The sequence below is a fragment of the Giraffa tippelskirchi genome, chromosome 2, assembly GCF_054371585.1.
Source record: "Giraffa tippelskirchi isolate mGirTip1 chromosome 2, T2T-mGirTip1v1.2.pri, whole genome shotgun sequence".
NCBI classification, from domain to species: domain Eukaryota; kingdom Metazoa; phylum Chordata; class Mammalia; order Artiodactyla; family Giraffidae; genus Giraffa; species Giraffa tippelskirchi.
In genome coordinates, this window is record NC_137276.1 from 218865349 (window position 1) to 218891396 (window position 26048).

The window sequence follows — 26048 nt, forward strand, 5'->3', positions numbered from 1 at the left end:
TCATGGCATCTGGTCCCATCACTTCATGGCAAATAGATGGAGAAACAGTGACAGACTTTATTTTGGGGGGTTCCAAAATCACTGCAGATGGTGACTGCAGCCATGAAATTAAAAGAGGCTTGCTTCTTGGAAGAAAATTTATGACCAGCTTAGACAACATATAAAGAAAGCTAAATGCTGAAGAATTGATGCTTTTGAACTGTGGTGTTGGAGAAGACTCTTGAGAGTCCCTTGGACTGCAAGGAGATCCAACCAGTCCACCCTAAAGGAGATCAGTCCTGGGTGTTCATTGGAAGGAGTGATGTTGAAGCTGAAACTTCAATACTTTGGCCACCTCATGTGAAGAGCTGACTCATTGGAAAAGACCCTGATGCTGGGAAAGATTGAGGGCAGGAGGAGAAGGGGATGACAGAGGATGAGATGGTTGGATAGCATCACCGACTCAATGGACATGGCTTTGGGTAGACTCTGGCAGTTGGTGATGGACAAGGAGGCCTGGCGTGCTACAGTTCATGGGGTCGCAAAGAGTAGGACACGACTGAGCAACTGAACTGAATTGTCTGAGACAGCATATTAAAAAGCAGCGACTTTATTTTGCCAACAAATGTCTGCCTAGTCAAAGCTATGGTTTTTCCAGTGGTCATGTATGGATGTGAGAGTTGGACTGTAAAGAAAGCTGAGCACCAAAGAATTGATGCTTTTGAACTGTGGTGTTGGAGAAGACTCTTAAGAGTCCCTTGGACTGCAAGGAGATCTAACAAGTCCATCCTAAAGGATATCAGTCCTGAGTATTCATTGGAAAGACTGATGCTGAAGCTGAAACTCCAATACTTTGGCCACTTGATTTGAAGAGCTGACTCATTGGAAAAAACCCTGATGCTGGGAAAGATTGAAGGCAGGAAAAGAAGGGGACAACAGAAAATGAGATGGCTAGATGGCTGATTCGAAGAGCTGACTCATTGGAAAAGACCCTGATGCTGGGAAAGATTGATGGCAGGAGAAGAAGGGGACGACAGAAGATGAGATGGTTAGATGGCATCACCGGCTCAATAGACATGACTTTGAGTAAACTCCGGGAGTTCGTGATGGACAGGGAGGCTTGGCGTGCTGCAGTCCATGGGGTCACAAGGAGTTGGACATGACTGAGTGACTGAACTGAACTGAAAGAGAATCAAATACTATATAAAGAAGAGAAAGTGGGGTTTATCCCAGGAATACAAGGTTATTTTAACATTTGAACACCAATCAATATCATCTAACACATTAACAGAATAAAGGGGGAAAATGATTACACAAAAGGATAGTGAAAGGGCATTTAATTTAAAGAAACACTTGGTCATGATGAAAACTTACAGCAAAAAAAGAATAAAAGGGAAATTCCTTAATCAGATAAATAGAAGTCCCTTAATCTGAAAATCTGATAAAACTGCATCTACAAGTTACCTACGGCTACCATTATTAGTTTCATTCAACATTGTATAGAAATTCTAAAAAAGTGTAATAAAGCAAAAGGTATAAAGATTCAAATGAAAGAAACCAAACTGTAATTATTTGCAGGTGACATGGTAGTATATACATGAAATTCAAAAGAATCTATACTAGAATTTAGGATTATTAAGCAAATTTAGCAAAAAATCTAGATACAAAAATAATATATAAAGATGTTATTTTTCTATACATTAGCAACAATTAGAAAATACAATTTTAAAAAATTTATAATAGCATCAGAAATAATAATATCTAGGAATAAATCTAACAAAAGTTAAACAAGACACCTAAAATGAAAATGATAAAACACTGATGAGAGGATTTTTTTAAAGACCTAAATAAATGGACAGATATCCCACAATAGAAGACTCAACATTATTAAAATCTTAATTAACCACAAGTTGACTTGTAGATTCAGTGTAATGCCAATTGAAATCCCAGTAGGTTTTATTGTGGAAATAGATAATTCTAAGACACACAGTTAAAGGACCAAGCATAACCAAGATAATAATGAAGAAGCATGAAAGTGAAAATTTTATATAATTCAATTTCATGACTTATTATCAAGCTATAGTAATTAACACTAGGTATTGCTAAAAAAAATCCACCTGTCAATGCAGGAGATGTGGGTTCGATCCCTGGGTCAGGAAGATCCCCTGGAAGAGGAAATGGCAACCCATTTCAGTATTTTTGCCTGGACAATCCCATGGACAGAGGAGCCTGGCAGACTACAGTCCAGGGGTCACAGATTCAGACAGGACTATGTGACTGATCATGCTCACATTGGGTATTAGCACAAGAATAGATAAGTAGACCAAGGAAACAAAAATGCAGTGGGTTGAATGGTGGCCCCTGAAGGATATGTCTATGTTCTAACCTCCAGAACCTATGAAAATTATCTCATTTGGAAAAATAGATCTGATTAGATCATAGATATAATTAAATTAAGATGGGCCCTAAATCCAATGACAGGCATTCTAATAAGAGAAAAACAGAGGAAGAGTTGAGACTCAGACACCTTGGAGAGAAAGCAGAGATTAGAGTCACATAGCTCTATGCCAAGAAACATACAGAGCCACCAGAAGCTGGAAGAAGCAAGGAAGGATTATCCCCTAGCGCTTTCAGAGGACCTTGATCTTTCAATCCCTGGATTGAGACGATCCCCTGGACAAGGAAATGGCAACCCACTCCAGTGTTCTTGCCTGGGAAATCAAGTGAACAGAGGAGCCTGGCTGGCTACACCCATGGGGGTCACAAGAGATGGACACACCTTAGGGACTAAACCACTCCCAGAATCGACTAAGGTTAAGCACAGTGGTGGTTTTGTCGCTATGTTGTGTCCAACTCTTGCGACCCCATGGACGCACACCAGGCTCCCTGTCCGTGGGATGCTCCAGGCAAGAATACTGAAGTGGGTTACCATTTCCTTCCCCAGGGAATCTTCCCAAACCAGGACTCGAACCCAGGTCTCCTGTTATGGCAGGAAGCTTTGACTAGATGAACCTTTGTTGGCAAAGTAATGTCTCTGCTTTTTAATATGCTGTCTAGGTTGGTGATAGCTTTTCTTCCAAGAAGCAAGCGTCTTTTAATTTCATGGCAACAGTCACCATCTGTATTGATTTTGGAGCCCCCCCCCACAAAAAAAAGTCTCTCACTGTTTCCATTGTTTCCCCATCTACTTGCCAAGAAGTGATGGGACCGGATGCCATGATCTTACTTTTCTGAATGCTGAGTTTTAAGTCAGCCAGGTTTTTCACTCTTCTCTCCATGGGTGCTATAGTTTAATTTGAAAAAGCAAAAGGTGAAATAAAATATTATATTCAGATTGCTGGAATGTAGTTGATAATGATTTCTAAGCATGTAAAAGTGCAGGCATGTGATAGCTAGAACATAGTATATGATCAAGTTTAATTGGAATTCCTAAACCAATAGAATAAGAGGAGACATTAGTCCAGTTTTGATCAAAACATAATCAACTCTTTGAAGTCTTTAATGTTTAAGTCATCAGCTCATGGCATAGCCAGATCTTCATGGAGATTTCTATATACTGTACAAAAAATGTGAGAGGCCCAGGTACCCAATTACTGGTTAAGACTTTGAACTTCAAAAGTTGCTTCAGTTCAGTTGCTCAGTCGTATCCGACTCTTTGCGGCTCCATAGACTGCAGCACACCAGGCCTCCCTGTCCATCACCAACTCCCAGAGTTTACCCAAACTTTACCCAAATCTTTATCATGTCCATTGCAGAGAAGGCAATGGCACCCCACTCCAGTACTCTTGCCTGGAAAATCCCATGGATGGAGGAGGCTGGTGGGCTGCAGTCCATGGGGTTGCTAAGAGTCAGACACGACTGAGCGACTTCACTTTCACTTTTCACTTTCATGCATTGAAGAAGGAAATGGCAACCCACTCCAGTGTTCTTGCCTAGAGAATCCCAGGGATGGGGGAGCCTCACACAGAGTCAGACATGACTGAAGCGACTTAGCAGCAGCAGCAGCAGCATGTCCATTGAGTCGGTGATGCCATCCAACCATCTCATATTCTGTCATCCCCTTCTCCTCCCGCCTTCAATCTTTCCCAGCATCAGGGTGTGTCAGTTCTTCACATCAGGTGGCCAAAGTATTGGAGTTTCAGCTTCAGCATCAGTCCTTCCAATGAATATCAGGACTGATTTCCTTTAGAATAGACTGGTTGGATCTCCTTGCTGTCCAAGGGACTTTCAAGAGTGTTCTCCAACACCACAGTTCAAAAGCATCAATTCTTCGGTGCTCAGCTTTCTTTGTAGTCCAACTCTCACATCCATACATGACTATTGGAAAAACCATAGCTTTGACTAGACGGACCTGTGTTGGCAAAGTAATATCTCTGCTTTTTAATATGCTGTCTAGGTTGGTCATGGCTTTTCTTCCAAGGAGCAAGCGTCTTTTAATTTCATGGCTACATTATGCCTAAAAAAAATGTACATACCTTAATCAAAAAATACTTTATTACTGAAAAATGCTAACCGTCATCTGAAGCTTCAGTAAGTCAATCTTTTTGCTCATAGAGAGTCTTGCCTTTGTGTTAATAGCCACTGACTTATCAGAGTGGAGGTTGCTGAGGGTCCGGGTGACAGCGACAATTTCTGAAAATAAGACAATGAAATTTGCTGCATCAGTTTGAAACAGAACATGACCCTATGGTTCTTGCCCACTCCACCCCCCACTATGTCCTCTGCCTGCCTTTTGTCTGTGGAAAACTTCAGTCAAAGAATAAGAGATCAGTCTTGTGTTCATTGGAAGGACTGATGTTGAAGCTGAAACTCCAATACTTTGGCCACCAAAGTGATGCAAAGAGCTGACTCATTTGAAAAGACCCTGATGCTGGGAAAGATTGAGGACAGGAGGAGAAAGGGATGACAGAGGATGAAATGGTTGGATGGCATCACCGACTCAATGGACATGAGTTTGGGTAAACTCCGGGAGTTGGTGATGGACAGGGAGGCCTGGTGTGCTGCAGTCCGTGGGGTTACAAAGAGTCAGACACAACTGAGCGACTGAACTGAACTGAAGTTTAATCAGAGAGGTGAGAAATATGGACAAAGGGAGACAGTCAAAGAAGACGAAATAATAATAATGTAGTCATTAAGCATAGTCAAGGACGTTTAGTTCTTTTCTCAAGGGCTGTAGATAATATTCTGAGCCACATCCTGTGAGCTGTCTTTTAGATGCTAAAACCCCAGGTGGAGAAGTTAACTACATGATGACCAGACTATGTACCCAGACCATGAGCTGCCACAATTCTGAGAACTGGCTGCAAGGAAATGGGAACAAATGGGCCCTGGAATTGAAGATTAACTGTACCTAAAACAACCGAGATGACCCTGGTCAGACCACTGTTGATCAATTTGAAGATGACTGTGAGAGCTGACTGCGCTGTTTCTATATGTAGTCCCCTCTCCCCGACTTCTGTCTGTAAAAGCTCTTGCCCCACAGGTTGCCAGTGGCGGGGAGTGGGGGAGGACGGGAATCAACTCTTGGACAGATGTCCACTACCCTCTCCCCACCAGCTGCTGGCATCTGAAATAAAGCAAACTTTCCTTTCCACCAATCTAGGGTGTGTATTGGCTTTTCAGCGGCGAGCAGCCAGACTCGGCGCTATTTCAGTAACAAATTGACTTTTCTTTTCACAACTGATTTTTCAATAGCATACAATGCTACGGAATGCTGTTTGACAGCATTTTACCAACTGTAGGACTTTTTGAAGTGGAGTCAATCCTCTCAAACCCTGCTGCTGTTTATCAACTAAATTTAACCAATATTCTAAATATTTTGTTGTCATTTCAGCAATCTTCGCAGCATCTGTACTGGGAGTAGAATACATCTCAAAAAACACTTTCTTTGAGTGTTTAAAGTGCATAAGCTGCATAAAAAAGCAGCTCCTAATCTGTTTATGTTTTATCATGTGATTGAAGCAATTCAGTCACGTCTTCAGGCTCCTCAACTTCTCCTTTTAGGTCTCTTGCTATTTCCACCCCGTATGTAGCTATTTCCTTCACTGAGGTCTTTAATCCCTCAAAGTCATTCATGAGGGTTGGAATCAACTTCTTCCAAGCTCCTGTTAATTTCTATATTTTGACCTCTTTGTATATATCACAAATGTTCTTAATGGCGTCTAGCACGCTGAGTCCTCTCCAGAAAGTTTCCAATTTACTTCTCCCAGATCCAACTGAGCACTCACTGCGTATGACAGCTTTAGCCTTAAGAAATGCATCTCTTAAGTAACAATACTTGAAAGTCCAAATGACTCCTTGACCTGTGGTCTGCAGAATAGATGTTGCATGAACAGGCATGAAAACAACATTAATCTCATTATACATCTCCATCAGAGCTCTTAGGTGACTGGGTTCATTATCAATGAGCAGCCATATTTTGAAAGGAATCTATTTTTCTGAATTGTAGTTCTCAGCAGTGGGCCTAAAATATTCAGTAAACTATGTTATAAACAGATATACTGTGATCCAGGTTTGTTGTTCCAGTTATAGAGTACAGATAGAGTAGAATGAACATAATTCTTAGGATTGGGGGATGGTAAAGGAGCATTTGTTTCAACTTGAAGTCACCAGCACCGTTAGCCCCAACAAGAGAGTCAGCCTGTCCTTTGAAGCCAGGCATTGACTTCTCTCTAGATATGAAAGTCATAAATAACTAGCATCTTCTCCCAGTATAAGGGAGAAATGAAATGAAATGTTTTGCCTACCTTGAAAATCTGTCATTTAGTTTAGCCACCTCCATTAATTATCTTAGCTAGATTTAGATAACTTGCTGTAGCTTCTATATCAACACCTGCTGCTTCTCCTTGAACTTTGATCTTACATGGTTTCTCATTTAAGCCTCATGAACCTACCTCTACTAGCTTCAGACTTTTCCTCTGCGTCTTTCCTGATCTCTCTCAGGCTTCATAGAATGAAGAGAGTTAGGGCCTTGCTCCGGATTAAGCTTCAGCTTAAGGGAATTTCATGGCTGGTTTGATCTTCTATCCAGACCACTAAAACTTTCTCTATATCAGCCATAAGACTGTTTCACTTTCTTATAATTTATGTGTTCACTGGAGTAGAACTTTTGATTTCCTTCAAGAGTTTTTCTTCTCCATTCACAACTTGTTTAATTGTTTGGCACAAGAAGCCTGTCTTTCAGCTTGTCTCAGCTTTTGACATGCCTTCTTCACTAAGCTTAATCATTTCTAGCTTTTGATTTAAAGTGAGGAATATGTGACACTTTCTTTCACTTGAACACTTAGAGACCATTGTAAGGTTATTAATTGGCCTGATTTCAATATTATTGTACCCAAGGAGAAGGAGAGAGATAGGGGAACAGCTGGTTGATAGAGCAGTCAGAACACATACAACATTTATCATTTATATCTCTGTCGTATATGGACACAGTTTGTGGTTCCCCAAAACAATTTAAATAGGAGTATCAGTGATCACAGATCACCATAACAAATATAATAATAACAAAAACGTTTGAAATATTGCAAGAATTACCAAAACGTGACTCTGAGACACAAAGTGAGAAAATACTGATAAAAAAAAATGGTGTCAATTGAATTGCACAGTTCAGGATTGCTATAAACCCTCCATCTCTCAATCTATAAAAAATGAAATTATCAGCTAAATGCAATTTAAAAAAAGGTATGCATCCATACCAAGACATGCTCTTTTTTTTTTTCAGCCTGGACCCCAGAATGTTTCCTCCTTGGCTTTCTAAGGCCCAGGATTCCTTTGAAGTGGTGTGCACATGCTTAATCACTCAGTCGTGTCTGACTCTTTGCAACCCCATGGACAGCAGCATGCCAGGCTTCTCTGTTCTTCTCCATCTCCTGGAGTTTGTTAAACTCATATCCATTGAGTTGGTGATGCCATCCAACCATCTCATCCTCTGCATAAGTTCATTTATTTGTGAGTACAAGCATCTCCCTCACCTTTGGATCCAGAAGCAATGCTCAGAAAGATCAGGGGAATCTTGCATTTTATTCATATATAAAAAGAGAACAAAAGTATAATGGTCCTTGGCTTCCAGAGGGCAGTCAATCCCCACTTTTCTCTTTGTGTGCAAATCTTTAAGTAAATGTTGACTCTATGGACTTATTTTCACAAAAATCCAGTGTTGCTGACAGGATCTGGAGCAACACAGACCCTGATGATGGTCGAGTGAGAACTCAGTGAACATTTAAGACCTCTTGATGTCCTGCTGGCTCAGCGGTAAAAATACACCTGTCAATGCAGGAGACGCAGATTCCATCCCTGGGTCAGGAAAATCCCCAGGAGGAGAAAATGGCAACCCACTCCAGTATTCTTGCCTGGGAAATCCCATGGACAGAGGGGTCCGGTGGGCTACAGTCCATGGGGTCGCAAAAGACTCAGACGTGACTGAGAGACTAAACAACAACAGCAGCTGTCCTCCTTACACTCGCTCCTCCTTATCTTCCCTCCACTGCCGGTAATTCCAGACAAAGCCCCATCCCTGAGATGCTTTCAATTCAGAATGGCTTTTGTCCTTTCACGTGGAGATTTAAAACCAAACCCATCTGTTTGTCTAAGCTCTGTGTCACCCTTTTTCACTTCTTAAAAAAGAAGCAAAGGAGAAAAAGAAAGGAAAAAAGGAAAGAGAGTTGAAAATCTAGGATTTTTTTTTTAAATACTTGAATGTCTTGAGCATAAGTATAGTCATACTAATAGGGAAGCTCCAATAGCAAGCAAACATTTAAAGAAACAGCCAAGAGAAGAAACCAGCCATGAGTCCTTGGAAAATCTACAAAGACCCAGAATTCAGGGACATCTCCCTCTATGCCCCAACTTTTGTATCTGTATTGACAATCTCCACAAGAGCAGGGAGACTCTCTCTCTAATTATAATATTACCAGCACTTACCACAGTGGGAGCACATGGTGAATGTTCAAAGGAGAGGAAGAAAGAGAGAGAGGGAGAAGGGGATGAAAGCGTTATTTTGCCCTAAATCTTTATTGTGAGCAATCTTTTCCTTTTGAGTAACAACCACAATCTGCCCTGTATCAAGAGACTGACTTTAGATAACAATTATAGAGATTATAAATATATTTCTTCATATCATAACTCTTACATTTATATTGACTTTTAATCAACCTCAGTATAGTTTCTATTTTATAGTTTCCCCCATATAATTTTTAACTTCTTTGAACATTTCAACATACTTTGCAACATGTATTGATAGCATTTCTAAGGTAGTTTCAATATGTTATCGAGCCCCTTAGATACCCTCAAAAACTCTTCCCTTCTCACTGTAAGGTTAACAGGAAAACATGAAAGAATGTTCACAAATTTTTCCAATATGTACAGACTATTAGTAGTCCTTAGACTGAACAGAAAAACTTTGTTTTCAACACCTCTTGAGTGCATGCTATTATAGCTTAGGAATGTATGTGTTTAGAAAGTACAACTTAGAAGGATACTGATTGGAAAAATTCTCCTTTGAGACATAAAAATTACATCAATTATCCGCAATATAATTAGCATATCTAAATTATTATCCATCATCTGGAGGGTGAAAAAAGATAGGCTTCCTCCTAGCTTGTAATTTTAAATTTGGTAGGTGCCAATGATAAATGTCTTTATATGTATAGTCTTCATGCAATGTAAAATGAAAATTCAAAACCATTTAAACAGAAAGAGGTTTGAAACTCAGTGAAGCAATTTATCTAAAACAATCTAAAACCTTAAGGTCAGTTTTTCACAGCTCAACCATGTCAACTCATAAATTTGTTTTTGATGCGGTATTGAATCAGCACAGGAAGATTTTGAATAACGTAGGCCAAGACTTATCCTGAAGCGCATAAATCACTTTTGACATGTATGTTCATAACAACAGCCTTCAGAAGAAAAGGGAACAGTGAAAGTTCTAAGAAACTGGGCAGGAATACTTCCTAACGTTCAGTGGTTTACATGAGTTGCTAAATTCTAAGTTGCAAAAGTGTATGTAGTTTGCATGAAAAAAAAATAATTTTATTCACTATGCAGAGAAAAAGTCCCTTTGAACATGCTCTATTTAGGGGTAATTTTGTGACTCAAAGAGTTCTTCATATTTCCCCAGGGATGCTTTAATCATTTCTCCCTTTTACCTTTGAAAGACCTCAAAAAATCCAGTCATGTGACATAAACGTACATGTACCAGAGACATTCAGAACATATATTTACTTTTAAATAATTAGGAGTGGAAGAGCAAGTCTTTACAAGCTAAAAGACAGACGTCCCATAAAGTTGAAAATATACCCTTAAAACTCAATATTTTACAATAACTCCTTAATATTCATTAGGGGATCAATGTCCAAACCAAAGCATTGTGGTTCTGAGAGATTTACTGCATTGCACAGTTCAGCCAAAGGACACATTTTGGAGCAATATCTGAGGCCTAGAAAAATTTAATGGAAAAACGAATTAAAAAAAAAAAAAATCCCAAATCTTCACAACTAAGACAAGCCAAGAAATGTTTGGATTTAGATACCCTGACTATAACCCAAAGGGGTATTTTTTTGGCGAGTGAAAGTAATTTGTGTGTCCTCTTAAAACCAGAATTAAGTACATCTTACATAGGTCATTGCTGAATAAGCAACAATCTTTGTCTTCTGTACTTGCATTTATTTGTTCTGATTCTTTTTCTTTGCTCATTCTCCATATTTAAGAGAAACTGATAAATATCTCCATTATCAAAACTTTTCAATTATATCATTAAATGTGTTTTTAGTCTGGAAGCATAATTTTATGTAAAAATGACATTCATCCATCTTAATCTTTATTCTCTGCACTTGCTGCTGCTTATAATATTTCTAGTCTGAAAGGTTTGCCTTTTTTTCTGGCAACTGTTGTATTAGGATAACTTCCATGAGTTGAGGAAAGGTCTCTACTTTGTTGGTTTATATTTCTTTTTCCTAATGAGGGTCTGAAAGTCTTTTGGGACTGTTAGAATTTTTCCAAGCCACAGCTTCTTCTGATCTCACACAATTCTTAAGGTTCACCTCTCTCATTCTACTTCTCTAAGAGCATGGAGAAGTGAGCTTTTTAGAGGCTCATCCTTTGTTGTTAAAGATTTATAGTTATTGTTTAGGAAGATTCTTCTAAACCCTCTTGAACATCGTGTCTATGTACTAGGATCCCTGACTTGGAATGACACCCCTCTTTTTGTCTTAGTTGTTTTTGAAATTTGTTTCAGGAAAAACCAGAATGACATTTCTGAGTGCCTGGAGTTGCACTCCCTTCGTTGTTTTGATTTCCAAGAATGAGCTATTCACATACTGTTACTTCTACCCAGAATGTCCTTCCTCCCTTCTGTTTCTGGTCAACTCTCTATTATCCTCAAAGATGATCTACTTAGTAATTATTTTTTCTCTGAAGCCTTCCAGTCCCCCATTTCTGTTCTTCCCCTGCATTTTACATCTGCCTCCATTAACACTTAGCACATTTCTCTAGAACTAGTGACCTAGATTGTGAGTTCTTGCAGGAAACTGTTGGCCTTGAAGTCCCCAGTTCTTATACATTGTATTCATTCATCCATTTATTTACTCACTGAATCATGCATTTTCAAATACTTTTCAAGCACCTACTCTGTGCCAGCAAGTTTTTGGTCTCCAAAGATCAGTAGCAAATGACATGAACAAGATTTCTGTTCTTCAGCAGCTTTGTTTTAGTAGAATGAAGCCTGATGATGAATAAGTAAACAAATAAATGAACAAGATGATTGTCACTATTAATTGACATCCATAAAATATATAAAACAGGCCAGTACAGTGTGATGGGAAAGGTACTATATACGGGTGGTGAGACAAAACTTCTTTGGGTGGTGGTATTTGAGCTAACCTAGACAGCATATTAAAAAGCAGAGACATTACTTTGCCAACAAAGGTCCATCTAGTCAAGGTTATGGTTTTTCCATTCGTCATGTATGGATGTGAGTGTTGGACTGTGAAGAAAGCTGAGTGCTGAAGAACTGATGCTTTTGAACTGTGGTGTTGGAGAAGACTCTTGAGAGTCCTTTGGACTGCAAGGAGATCCAACCAGTCCATCCTAAAGGAGATCAGTCCTGGGTGTTCATTGGAAGGACTGATGTTGAAGCTGAAACTCCAATACTTTGGCCACCTCATGCAAAGAGTTGACTCATTGGAAAAGACCCTGATGCTGGGAAGGATTGGGGGCAGGAGGAGAAGGGGACGACAGAGGATGAGATGGTTGGATGGCATCACTGACTTGATGGACATGAGTTTGGGTAGACTCCGGGAGTTGGTGATGGACAGGGAGGCCTGGCGTGTTGTAATTCATGGGGTCACAAAGAGTCGGACACGACTGAGCAACTGAAGTGAAATGAACTGAACTGAACTGATTTGAACTGCAACCCAAATGGCATGAAAAAACAAGAGCTGGTCAGGGAAATGCAAATCAAAACCAGAATGAGATATCACCTCACACCTGTTAGAGTGGCTATCATCAAGAAACAAAAGGCAAGCGTTGGTAAGGCTGTGGAGAAAAGAAAAGTTTTGTGTACTGTTGTGGGAATGTAGATTGGTGCAGCCACTATGGAAGTCAGTATGGAAGTTACTCAAAAAATTAAAAATAGAACTGCCATATATTCCAGCAATTCTACTTCTAGGTATTTATTCAAAGAAATAAAATCACGATCTCAAAGAGATAGTCGCACCCTGATGTTCATTGCAGGGTGGTTTACGGTAGTAAAGACATGGAAACAACCTCAGGGTCAACCAAGAGATAAATGGATAAAGAAAATATGACAATGGAATTGTATTCTGCCATAAAAAGAAGGAAATTCTGCTCCTTGCAACAACATGGATGAAGCTTGAGGGCATTATGCTAAGTGAAATAAGTTCAGATAGAGAAAGACAAATACTATATGTTCTCACTTATATGAGAAACCTAAAACAGTGAACTCAAAGAAACAGAATAAAATGGTAGTTGCTAAGGACCCAAGGGATGGGGAAAGTAGGAGATGTTGATTAAAGGATACAAACTTCTAGCTATAAGGTGAATAAGTTCTAGGAATGTAATGTACAACATGGTGACCATAAATTATACTTGAAAGCTGTAAGAGGCTAGATCTTAAATGTCATCACTCACACACGAAAATATGGTAATTATGTAAAAAGACGGGTGTATGAACTTACCTTATCATGGTCATCATTTTGCAAAATATACATAAAACAAATCCTCACATCGTACATCTTAAACTTACAAATGTTATATCTAGATAACATCTCAATAAATCTTCAGTTCAGTTCAGTTGTTCAGTCGTGCCCAACTCTTTGAGATCCCGTGGGCTGTAGCATGCCAGGCCTCCCTGTCTGTCACCAACTTCTGGAGTTTACTCAAACTCATGTCCATCAAGTCGGTGATTTCATTCAACCATCTCATCCTCTGTCATCCCCCTTCTCCTCCTGCCTTCAATCTTTCCCAGCATCAAGGGCTCTTCCAATGAGTCAGCTCTTTGCATCAGGTGGCCAAAGTATTGGAGCTTCAGCTTCAGTCCTTCCAATGAACATTCAAGACTGATTTCTTTTAGAATTGACTGGTTTGATCTCCTTGCAGTCCAAGGGACTCTCAAGAGTCTTCTCCAACACCGCAGTTCAAAAGCATCAATTCTTCAGTGCTCAGCTTTCTTTATAGTCCAACTCTCACATCCATACATGACTACTGGAAAAATCATAGCCTTGACCATACGGACTTTTGTCGGCAAAGTAATGTCTCTGCTTTTTAATATTCTGCCTAGGTTTGTCATAGCTTTTCTTCTAAGGAGCAAGTGTCTTTTAATTTCATAGCTGTAGTCACCATCTGCAATGATTTTGGAGGCCAAGAAAATAAAGTTTGTAACTGTTTCCATTGTTTCCCCATCTATTTGCCATGAAGCGATGGAACCAGATGCCACGATCTTCTTTTTTTGAATACTGAGTTTTAAACCAACTTTTTCACTCTCCTCTCTCACTTTCATTAAGAGATTCTTTAGCTCCTACTCGCTTTCTGCCATAAGAGTGGTGTCAACTGCTTATCTGAAGTTATTGATATTCCTCTCAGCAATCTAGATTCCAGTCTGTGCTTTATCCAGCCTGGCATTTTGCATGATGTACTATCTTGATAAGAGTGAAAGAGAAGAGTGAAAAAGTTTGCTTAAAGCTCAACATTTAGAAAACTAAGATCATGGAATCTGGTCCCATCACTTCATGGCAAATAGATGGGGATACAGTGGAAACAGCGGCTGACTTTAATTTTCTGGGCTTCAGAATCACTGAAGATGGTGATTGCAGCCATGAAATTAAAAGACACTTACTCCTTGGAAGGAAAGTTATGACAAACCTAGACAGCATATTGAAAAGCAGAGACATTACTTTTTCAACAAAGGTCCATCTAGTCAAGGCTATGGTTTTTCCAGTGGTCATGTATGGATGTGAGAGTTGGACTATAAAGAAAGCTGAGTGCTGAAGAATTGATGCTTTTGAACTGTGGTATTGGAGAAGACTCTTGAGAGTCCCTTGGACTGCAAGGAGATCCAACCAGTCCATCCTAAAGGAAATTAGTCCTAAATACTCATTGGAAGAACTGATGCTGAAGCTGAGACTCCAATACTTTGGCCACCTCATGCAAAGAGCTGACTCATTTGAAAAGACCCTGATGCTGGGAAAGATTGAAGGAAGGAGGAGAAGGGGATGGCAGAGGATGAGATGGTTGGATGGTATCACCGACTCAATGGACATGGGTTTGGATGGACTCCGGGAGTTAGTGACAGACAGGGAGGCCTGGTGTGCTGCGGTTCATGGGGTCGCAAAAAGTCAGACATGACTGAGTGACCAAAGTGAACTGAAAGTGAAAGTGAAATTGCTCAGTCGTGTCCGACTCTTTGTGATCCCATGGACTGTAGCCTGTACCAGGCTTCTCCGCCCATGGGATTTTCCAGGCAAGAGTACTGGAGTGTATCGCCATTTCCTTCTCCAGGGTATCTTCCCAACCCAGGGATCAAACCCAGATCTCCCGCCTTGCAGGCAGGTGCCTTACCCTCTGAGACACCAGGGAAGCTTTTTGAAGTGAACTGAACTATGCATATAAGTTAAATAAGCAGGGTGACAATATATAGCCTTAATGTACTCCTTTCCCAATTTGGAACCAGTCTGTTGTTCCATGTCAGGTTCTAACTGTTGCTTCTTGACCTGCAGACAGACTTCTCAGGAGGCAGGTCAGGTGGTCTAGTATTCCCATCTCTTGAAGAATTTTTCACAATTAGTTGTGATCCACATAGTCAAAGGCTTTGGAGTAGTCAATAAAGCAGAAGTAGATGTTTTTCTGGAACTCCTCTCTTGCTTTTTAATATCCAATGGATGTTGGCAATTTGATCTCTGGTTCCTCTCTCATTCCTTTTCTAAATCCAGCTTGAACATCTGGAAGTTCATGGTTCACATACTGTTGAAGCCTCCCTGGAGAATTTTGAGCATTACTTTGCTAGTGTGTGAGATGAGTGCAATTGTGCAGAAGTCTGAACATTCTTTGGCATTGCCTTTCTTTGTGATTGGAATAAAACCTGACATTTTCCAGTCCTCTGGCCACTGCTGAGTTTTCCAAATTTGCTGGCATATCGAGTGCAGCACTTTCACAGCATCATCTTTTTGGATTTGAAAAAGCTCGACTGGAATTCCATCACCTCTACTAGCTTTGTTTGTAGTGATGCTTCCTAAGGCCCATTTGACTTCACATTCCAGTATGTCTGGCTGTAGGTAGTGATCACACCATGTGGTTATCTGGGTCATGAAGATCTATTTTGTATATGTTTCTGTGTATTCTTGCCACCTCTTCTTAATATCTTCTGCTCTTGTTAGGTCCATACCGTATCTGTCCTTTATTGTGTCCATCTTTGCATGAAATATTCCCTTGGTATCTCTAATTTTTTTGAATAGATCTCTAGTCTTCCCTATTCTATTGTTTTCCTCTATTTCTTTGCATTGATAGCTGAGGAAGGCTTTCTTATCTCTCCTTGCTATTCTTTGGGACTCTGCATTCAGATGGGTATATCTTTACTTTTCTCCTTTGCCTTTAGCTTCCTTTCTTTTCTCAACTAATTGTAAGATATCCACAGAAAACCATTTTTCCTTTTTGCATTTCTTTTTGTTCGGGATAGCTTTGATCACTGACCCCTGTCCAATGTCACAATCCTCCCTCAATTGCTCTTCAGGCACTCTGTCTATCAGATCTAATCCCTTGACACTATTTGTCACTTCCACTGTATACTCATAAGGGATTTGATTTAGGTCATCCCTGAATGGTCTACTGGTTTCCCCTACTTTCTTCAATTTAAGTCTGAATTTTGCAATATCTGATTTGAGCCATAGTCAGTTCCCAGTCTTGTTTTTACTGACTGTATAGAGCTTCTCCCTCTTCAGCTACAAATAAAATCAATTTGATTTTGGTATTGACCATCTGCTGCTGTCCATGTGTAGAGTCCTCTTTTCTGTTGTTGGGAGAGGGTATTTGCTAGGACCAGTGTGTTCTCTTGGCAAAACTCTGTTAGCTTTTGCCCTGTTTCATTTTGTACTCCAAGGCCAAGTTTGCCTGTGACTCCAGGTAATCAGGTTACTCTAGGTCTTTAGTGTACATAATGTTTAATAAAATGGAAAAGAAATGCAAAAAAGCAAAATGGCTGTCTGAGGAGGCCTTACAGATAGCGGGGAAGAGAAGAGAAGCGAAAAGCAAAGAAGAAAGTGAAAGATATTCCTATCTGAATGCAGAGTTCCAAAGAATAGCATGGAGAGATAAGAAAGCCTTCCTCAGCAATCAATGCAAAGAAATAGAGGAAAACAACGGATTGGGAAACACTAGAGATGTATTCAAGAAAAGTAGAGATACCAAGGGAACATTTCATGCAAAGATGGGCTCAATAAAGGGCAGAAATGGTAGGGACCTAACAGAAGCAGAAGATATTAAGAAGAGGTGGCAAGAATACACAGAAGAACTGTACAAAAAAGATCTTCACGACGCAGATAAACACGATGGTGTGATCACTCACCTAGACCCAGACTTCTTGGAATGTGAAGTCAAGTGGGCCTTAGAAGCATCACTACGAGCAAAGCTAGTGGAGGTGATGGAATTCCAGTTGAGCTATTTCAAACCCTGAAGGATGATGCTGTGAAAGTGCTGCACTCGCTATGGCAGCAAATTTGGAAAACTCAGCAGTGGCCACAGGACTGGAAAAGGTCACTTTTCGTTCCAATCCCAAAGAAAGGCAATGCCAAAGAATGCTCAAACTACCACACAATTGCACTCATCTCACATGCTAGTAAAGTAATGCTCAAAATTCTCCAAGCCAGGCTTCAGCAATACGTGAACCGTGAACTTCCAGATGTTCAAGCTGGTTTCAGAAAAGGCAGAGGAACCAGAGATCAAATTGCCAATATCCGCTGGATCATCGAAAAAGCAAGAGAGTTCCAGAAAAACATCTATTTCTGCTTTATTGACTATGCCAAAGCCTTTGACTGTGTGGATCACAATAAACTGTGGAAAATTCTGAAAGAGGTGGGAATACCAGACCATCTGACCTGTCTCTTGAGAAACCTGTATGCAGGTCAGGAAGCAACAGTTAGAATTGGACGTGGGACAACAGACTGGTTCCAGATAGGAAAAGGAGTACGTCAAGGCTGTGTATTGTCACCCTGCTTATTTAACTTATATGCAGAGTGCATCATGAGAAACGCTGGGCTGGAAGAAACACAAGCTGGTATCAACATTGCCGGGAGAAATATCAATAACCTCAGATAAGCAGATGACACCACCCTTATGGCAGAAAGTGAAGAACTAAAGAGCCTCTTGATGAAGGTGAAAGAGGAGAGTGAAAAAGTTGGCGTAAAGCTCAACGTTCAGAAAACTAAGATCATGGCATCTGGTCCCATCACTTCATGGGGAATAGATGGAGAAACAGTGGAAACAGTGTCAGACGTTATTTTTTTGAGCTCCAAAGTCACTGCTGATGGTGATTGCAGCCATGAAATTAAAAGACGCTTACTCCTTAGGGGGAAGGTTATGGCCAACCTAGATAGCATATTGAAAAGCAGAGACGTTACTTTGCCAACAAAAGTCCATCTAGTCAAGGCCATGGTTTCTCCAGTGGTCATGTATGGATGTGAGAGTTGGACGGTGAGGAAAGCGAACGCTGCAGAATTGATGCTTTTGAACTGTGGTGTTGGAGAAAACTCTTGAGAGTCCCTTGGACTGCAAGGAGATCCAATCAATCCATCCTAGAAGAGATCAATCCTGGGTGTTCATTGGAAGGACTGATGTTGAAGCTGAAACTCCAATACTTTGGCCACCTCATGCGAAGAGTTGACTCATTGGAAAAGACCCTAATGCTGGGTAGGATTGGAGGCCGGAGGAGAAGGAGACAACAAAGGATGAAATGGTTGGTTGGCATCACTGTCTCGATGGACATGGGCTTGGGTAGACTCCGGGAGTTGGTGATGGACAGGGAGCCCTGGAGTGCTGCAATTCATGGGGTCACAAAGAGTCAGACACGACTGAGTGACTGAACTGAACTGAACTGACTACACTTTAAAATATGTGTCTTTTATTTACATAGACTTTATGTTTTTAAAATTTTAATAAACTAAACAAAAAAGACATAAAATTTCAAAAAGAACTGAGAAAACTAATAGATATCCTATGTTAAATACTTGTTTTTGCTCCAGTTGATGTTTGTGTCATTTCTATGCACTAACTCTTTGCACCTATAGTAGTGGGTTTGAACCCGGAATTCTACTGCAGACAGTCTAAGTGCTGACTTATATCTGGGTTTTGTACTTTCTAGGTGGTTTGTTTGGTTTTTGCTGTTTTTTCATCTTTTGTTTTTACTTCCTTAATCCTTCGTTTTCTCATTTATAAAATAAAGGCAATAACAGTAGCTACTTATAGGTTTGTGGTTAAGTATTAAATGAGCAAATCTTTGTAATGTACTTAACATAATGCCTAACATGTGGTAAGTGTTCAATAAATCTTTACTAACTGATAATTTCTGGTTTATTTTACCTAGAAATACTCAACTTTTGTCAACCCAAGCATTGTGAGATAGTCCACAAGTCTGTTCACCTTCAAATATTAGAAACTAAAAAGACGGCACCATGGCATGCCTTGCATAGGAAAGAATGAAGGCAGAAAGTAAGGAAAGAAGGAGCTAGAGAATAATGCCATCCTAGCATGTGAAGATGATGATTGTTAACAGTAAGAACGGAAGCGGACAGTCTGAAAAGCATCAAGATATATTATCATTATCAGATCTTCTTAAAGATAAAGTACAACTATCCTTTTCTCTGAACCCTGACTTTCATTACAGTTTAGTGTTATGTATGACAGGTGGGATGTGTATTGGTGAGACTGCTGACTCAGAGACACAGCACCTAGACCTAAGTCACGGCTACTTGTATCACCTGGGAAAATAACTTCCTCTTTTCTCAGTTTCCTCACCTGAATGATGAGGATAATATTAACAGTACCCACCTCATAGTTTGAGGTTTAAAGCAACCAGTATTTGTAAATAACTTAGAATCATTTGCATACAGAAAGCACAACAACTTCTTATAAGAAATGAGAAGAATATTAAGTGGTCAAGGTTTACTCTGGGAAAAACTATAGAGTCAAACTTTTGTTGTATTCTTTCTCACTCTTCTTCAGAGCACTTCCAGTCTTGTTCCCCCAGGTTCCTAACACACACAGGCCAGTCCCTGGTAACTCACAACCCTTCCCCAAAAATACTCACCCTGACCTGCCTCCTCCACATCCCAAATTCCTCCTTGGAATCTTTATAAAATTGACTTGTGCCATCTCGGCTTCATTCCATTCAAGCTGAAAAAGAACACAATCCTTTCTGTGAAAGTGTAGTCGCTCAGTCACATCCGACTCTGTGACCCAATTGACAGCAGCCTGCCAGGCTCCTCTGCCCACGGAATTCTCCAAGAAAGAATACTGCAGTAGGTAGCCATTCCCTTCTCCAAAGGGTATTCCAACCCAGGAATCGAACCCAGGTCTCCTGTATTGCAGGTAGATTCTTTACCATCTCTTTACAACCCTATAGACCATAGCCCACCTGGCTCCTTTGTCCATGGGACTCTCCAGGCAAGAATACCAGAGTGGACTGCCATGTCATCCTGTGGGGAATCTTCCCAACCCAGGGATCAAATGCACATCTTTTATATCTTCTGCACTGGCAGGTGGGTTCTTCTGAGCTACTACCACTAGTGCCACCTGGGAAGCCCATATAATCTTTTCTATAAGATAATAATGGGTATCTTTTCCTCAGATAACATTTCTGATTTTGACAAAGCTTTCTGAACTCTGTTTCACAACCTCATGAAGTGACACAAATGGTACAAACTCCCAGCCTCATTTCTTGCCAACTGGGAGATACTTTCAACCAGAAAAATCTTGTCATTCTCAATCACAACAAATAGATGACTGCTTATTATAATCTTGATGATTTCAGAGATATAAATCGCAAAATAAAAAAAATAATATTTTCTCTTTTCTATCCTTTTATATCCAAATAAAGGGGGAAAGTAGAGAACTAAGAGACGGAATAAGCTCTGATTCTTCTGTTGAGTTTTAATTTCCTCAGGGACCAGAGAGTTGACTTGTGCAACTCATTCTCTTTCATGTTAAAAGACTCTGTATTTCCCAGTATATTGGAAGCCAAAGAGATAGTCCCTCCCTCAACTTCACCCTGGATTTCCCTGATTGATTCCAGGAGCAACCACATGGCAAATATGCATGTCCACATGTGAGTACATACTCACATGGACACACATATTCTGCATTCCCATCCCTATTCCAGCCCTATAGTAAATTTCCCCAAATGAAAAAAAATAAAATAAAAAACTAATTCTGATGACCCATGGTGGACAACCTGGACCTCAGGAGTACCCAGGAATCCTAAAATAACTTAGTTAAAGATAGAGACCTGTTTGCATTGCAGAAGCTCAGGTTTTATTTAACAGCACAGTGCATCCCAGAAGTCAGATGATAACCCAAGATCAATTCAGAAAACCAACCACCCATGTTGCATGCTATTGCAACCTTCAGGATGATTCACTTAATTTGCACTTACATTTTAGTTTAAAATGTCATTGAGAGTGTTGCATGCATGCGTGCATGCTCTTTGTGACCCCATGGACTGTAGCCCACCAGATTCCTCTGTCCATGGAATTTTTCAGGCAAGGATACTGGAGTAGGTTTTCGTTTCCTCCTCTAGGGGACCTTCCCCATCCAGGAATCCTGGGTCTCCTGCTTTGGCAGGCAGATTCTTTACCATTGTGCACCCGGGTTTATCAGCAGTCAAAACAGAGTCTCTGACTTTAGGAAAAGATTGAGTAGCAGTTAACCCCAGAGATCCAAATCCCTACCCTTCTCTTTCTCCATAGACATCTAGCCTGGTAGACATTGATTATAACATGAATCCATCAGAGTTTGAATTCTCCATGTGAGCCAGAGTATTCCAGATATTTCCTGGCACAAGGAGATACTCTCCAAAGAACAAGCATCAATTCAACAAGATAGAACTGGCGCCAACTTTTCCTAGAGTACAGATGCCAGTCATGAGCAAGGGAAGAACATAAATTCTCACCATGATATAATCACCGAAAATGACTCATAAACAATCCGAACACTGGTTTTAAAAGGTGTATCTCAGGATGAAAACGTGCACTCACCAGTGACTCAGAAAGTACCAGATGTAAACAATTACCCATGCACAGAAAGTACTTCCAAGGAAAGTGAATCAGGTCAAGACAGAAGGATGGCTCGGGACATCCAGTACAAAACTCTCTCCTTCATTTAATCTCTGAGCACAAAGGACTGTTTGAAATGCTTTTAAAACCCCTTCAATATTTTGGACTTCTTATGTATACCTTACACATGGGTATTCTCTTATCTCTAGGCTGTTCCAAAAATTTGAATCCCTAAAGTCCCAGTGTAACTGTCTACCATAAGGTAGGCTCCTTGGATGAGAGCCATAAGTCATCAAGGTCACATGACCTGGTCCAGCGCCCCACACTGACTCAGCTCCTTAATTACCTCCCGGCAGAAGTCCACAGCCAGTCTTAAGCCTCATTCACTCCCCCACTAAGCTGAGTACTTTCCTCTCCTTCACACTCTGATCCAACCCCCAACAGCCTCACTCTTCTGTGGACCTCTGCAGTGTGAAGAAAAGTGCAGGATAAGACTCTGCTGCTGTATTCGAGTTAAAAAAAAATCGGAGGAATTTTTGCATACCATAGCTTAAGGCATCATTGTCCTTGACCTGGATGAGGCCCTAGCTCTGAGCCCTGTGCTTTAGAGGACTTACTCTGGCCCCACTGTCGCCATGCACTTCCCAAAGCAAAAGTTTATAGGCCTAACCTTGCACATGTGGAACCTTTGCCTCCCCTTATAGACCGGGTTTTGGGTACCTGGGACCTTGGAATTGCCCACCCAGACATCACTTAATCTGCTCCCAAGGCCAAAATGGAGCTCTTCACCATGGTGCCTCCTGCAAGCAGATGGCACTGGCCGTTTGCTCCTCCCAGGCCAGTGGAGTGGCTGAGGGGCTGCTGAATTCAGGGACTATGGACACAGCTTTGAAGTGGAGCCTGAATCGTCATCATCTACACACATGTGATGAGGCCCCTCTTGGCATGAGAGATTGCTAATAGTGGGGAAGAAAAGAGGAGCGGTCAGTGGCCAGGGCCAGCTCTTCCCACTATGCTACATTTTAACACAGAATTCCAAGAAGTCTGAGAATCATGGTACCCAGCCTCCCAGGTCAACATAAAGATATATTTGTCAAGGAAAGACAGAACAATGTTTATTTAATAGATTCGTGCTTGAGTTACGGGGCTTCCCAGGTGGTGCAATGGTAAAGAATTCGCCTGCCAATGCAGGAGATGTAGAAGACAGAGGTTCAATCTCTGGTTTGGGAAGATCCCCTGCAGGAGAAAAGGGCAACCCATTCCAGTATTCTTGCCTGGGAAATTCCACGGACAGAGGAACCTGGAGGGCTACAGTCCATGAGGTCACAGAGTTGGACACAACTGAGCACACACACACATATCTGAGTTATAATTTTTTAATATTTAGACATATAACTATATGACCTCAATTAGCACTCTTGTCACAGAGACAAAATTACGGACAGACCTGCTGAAAGATATATTTGCTTAAAGTTTATCATCTTCAGAAATTAACTTCTGCAAGGAATATACTCCTGTTGGTTGGGTGTCACTAAGTTGTGTCTGACTCTTGAGACCTCGTGGACTGTAGGCCACCAAGCTCCTCTGTCCATGGGATTCTCCAGGCAAGAATACTGGAGTGGGTTACCATTTCCTTCTTCAAAATATACTCCTAAGAAGCCTCAAGTCACAATAAACTCTTTAATCTGCTCCAAGATTTTCCTTGGAGCAGCACCACTGCTCTTCAAATTAACATGGTACTCAATAAGCACCATTCCCATCAATCCTGAGGTGTGAGGTGCCTAAGGCAACCTCCAGGACTCCATCCTGAGTCACTCACCTTCTCTGCTAGCCCTCCCCTTGGGTCACATTTCTAAAAATCAACTGGTGCCGTCTGCAATGAATACCCATGTCACCAGCAATGTCCCATGTCATCTGCAATAATTTCCCAACAAAATCATTTCCCGTGTGTGCATCATCTAAACATAGATATCAGTTCAATTCAATCACTCAGTCGTGTCTGACTCTTTGCAACCCCATGGACTGCAGCACACCAGGCTTCCCTGTCCATCACCGACTCCCAGAGTCTACATAAATTCATGTCAATCACATCAGTGATGTCATCTAACCATCTCATCCTCTGTCATCCCCTTCTCCTCCCATCTTCAATCTTTCCCAGCATCAGGGTCTTTTCCAAGGAGTCAGTTCTTTGCACCAGGTGGCCAAAGTATTGGAGTTTCAGCTTCAGCATCAGTCCTTCCAATGAATATCAGGACTGATTTCCTTTAGAATAGACTGGTTGGATCTCCTTGCAGTCCAAAGGACCCTCAAGAGCTTTCTCCAACACCAAAGTTCAAAAGCATCAATTCTTCGGTGTTCAGCTTTCTTTACAGTCCAACTCTCACATCCATACATGACTATGGGAAAAACCATAGCTTTGACCAGACAGACCTTTGTTGGTAAAGTAACATCTCTGCTTTTTAATATGCTATCTAGGTTGGTCATAGCTTTTCTTCCAAGGAGCAAGAGATGACAAGAATAAAATTCACATCCACTCTCCAATTTGTTTGCTCTCATTAAGAAACATCATGTTATTAACAATCCTTTAAAAAATTACAACTTGTTATGAAAATCAAGATAATAAATAATAAAGAAATATTGGATAAACTAGAAAAGCTAGCTGGGTTCACACCAGAGAGGGCAGAGAAAAACAAAGGTGTGGGTTGGAAAGGAAGCAGCAGGGAGATTTCAGAAACAGAATTGGGGGGCAGGTCTTAGCAGAGTTGAGACCGAGAGAGGGAAGAGATTTAGGTGCAGTGACCTTGTGTTTAGGATATTGAGAAAGACGAGCCGTGGAGGATTAAAGATGGCCACAAACATTGCCCCTATGTCTATCAAGAGGTAGAATCTTCTTCAGTTGCTTTGAATCTGTGACTTGCTTTGGCCAATAGAAGTGACTGAAGTGATACTGTGTAATCTTCAAGACTGAGCCTAAAAATATCTGCAGTGGCCTCTTACACACACCCAGAGGAGCTTCCGGATGACCGCAGCACAAGAACAGAACTACTGCCCAGCTGACATCATCAACTCCACTACTAAATGAGGTGCTGTGTGCTCAGTTGCTCAGTCATGTCCATCTGTTTGTGACCCCAGGGACTGTAGCCCACCAGGATCCTCTGTCCATGGGATTTTCCAGGCAAGAATGCTGGAGTGGGTTGCCATTTCCTCCTCCAGAGGACCTTCTTGACCCAGGGATTGAACCTGCGTTTCCTGCATCTCCTGCATGGGCAGGTGGATTCTTTACCACTGAGCCACCTGGGAATTCCCACTAAATGATATTAAGACACTAAATCTGGCAGTGGTTTGTCAATCAGAAATAGATAACCAAAATATAGGGGGAAAAGATTTTTAAGACTTTAACTGGACATTATGGACGTATGCCCTCTATATTCCCAAGAGATTGCACTAAAAAGAATTAATTTGCTTTTGAGTTATCTCCAGATGTCAGTTGAGTGTCAAGATAGAAAGAGACATATGTACCCTCATGGACTATACAATGTGATGGCAAGAAGAAGTTCTAAATATCATAAAAAATGTATTTTCCATACCTATGCTAAAAGTGCTAGATTTTCATGCTAAGCAACTCAAAAAAAAAAAAAAAGATAAAACTAAAACACAATCAGAAAAAATCCCTAATGATCCATAAAATTTGTAATAACTACAAATCGTCAAAATTCCATGGTTATTTCCATATTCCTCTATGAAGAACTCTACCCAGCAACCAACTTACTGCAAAGGATATAAAAACTAAGGACCCCCAAGAGATATACCATGTTTAAAAGAACACCCAGTCCCCCACATCTATATCCATGTCACCATTATGGTCCATGCAAGAAACCTGGGATCTTCAGCATGTCAGTCCCTAACATCACAGAGCCTCACACTTTAGTATTTGAGAAAGGTTTCAAGTACTCATGGGGCCATGCCATTCAATTGAGGTGACCATCACACCCTGTGGGATTCCTGTCCTTCCATCCAATCTTTCTGGCCACTTGGAAATGACCACAGCTGCTGTGAGTCAGTGCTCTTTTACAACAGTGTGTACAGCTGCCAAGTTTGGATCAGTGGAGTTGTTATTTTCTCTGGGTAATTCAGATGTTTGGCTTATTTGCATCCTGGACTGCCACGCCCACACACATTTAAAGATATGTGACTTTAGTCATAGCAGAGCTAGATAAGCACTTAGCCACGTCTGCTCTCAAGTAGGAGTTATGAGTTCATGACTGAGTCAGTGTATTCACCCACCCATCAGATAAACTACTT

General features: G+C 40.8%; 1 long non-coding RNA gene across 1 annotated transcript in view; it reads right to left on the bottom strand.

Annotated features, from left to right (window-relative positions):
* LOC145532421 (uncharacterized) overlaps positions 1-26048 on the bottom strand; it is a 93536-nt gene that overhangs the window by 52412 nt on the left and 15076 nt on the right. The window contains exons 4-5 of the long non-coding RNA XR_014073223.1: positions 19784-19869; positions 4493-4611 (exon numbers count right to left, since the gene is read on the bottom strand). This is a non-coding gene — a long non-coding RNA (uncharacterized LOC145532421). The remainder of the gene's footprint in view (positions 1-4492; positions 4612-19783; positions 19870-26048) is intronic.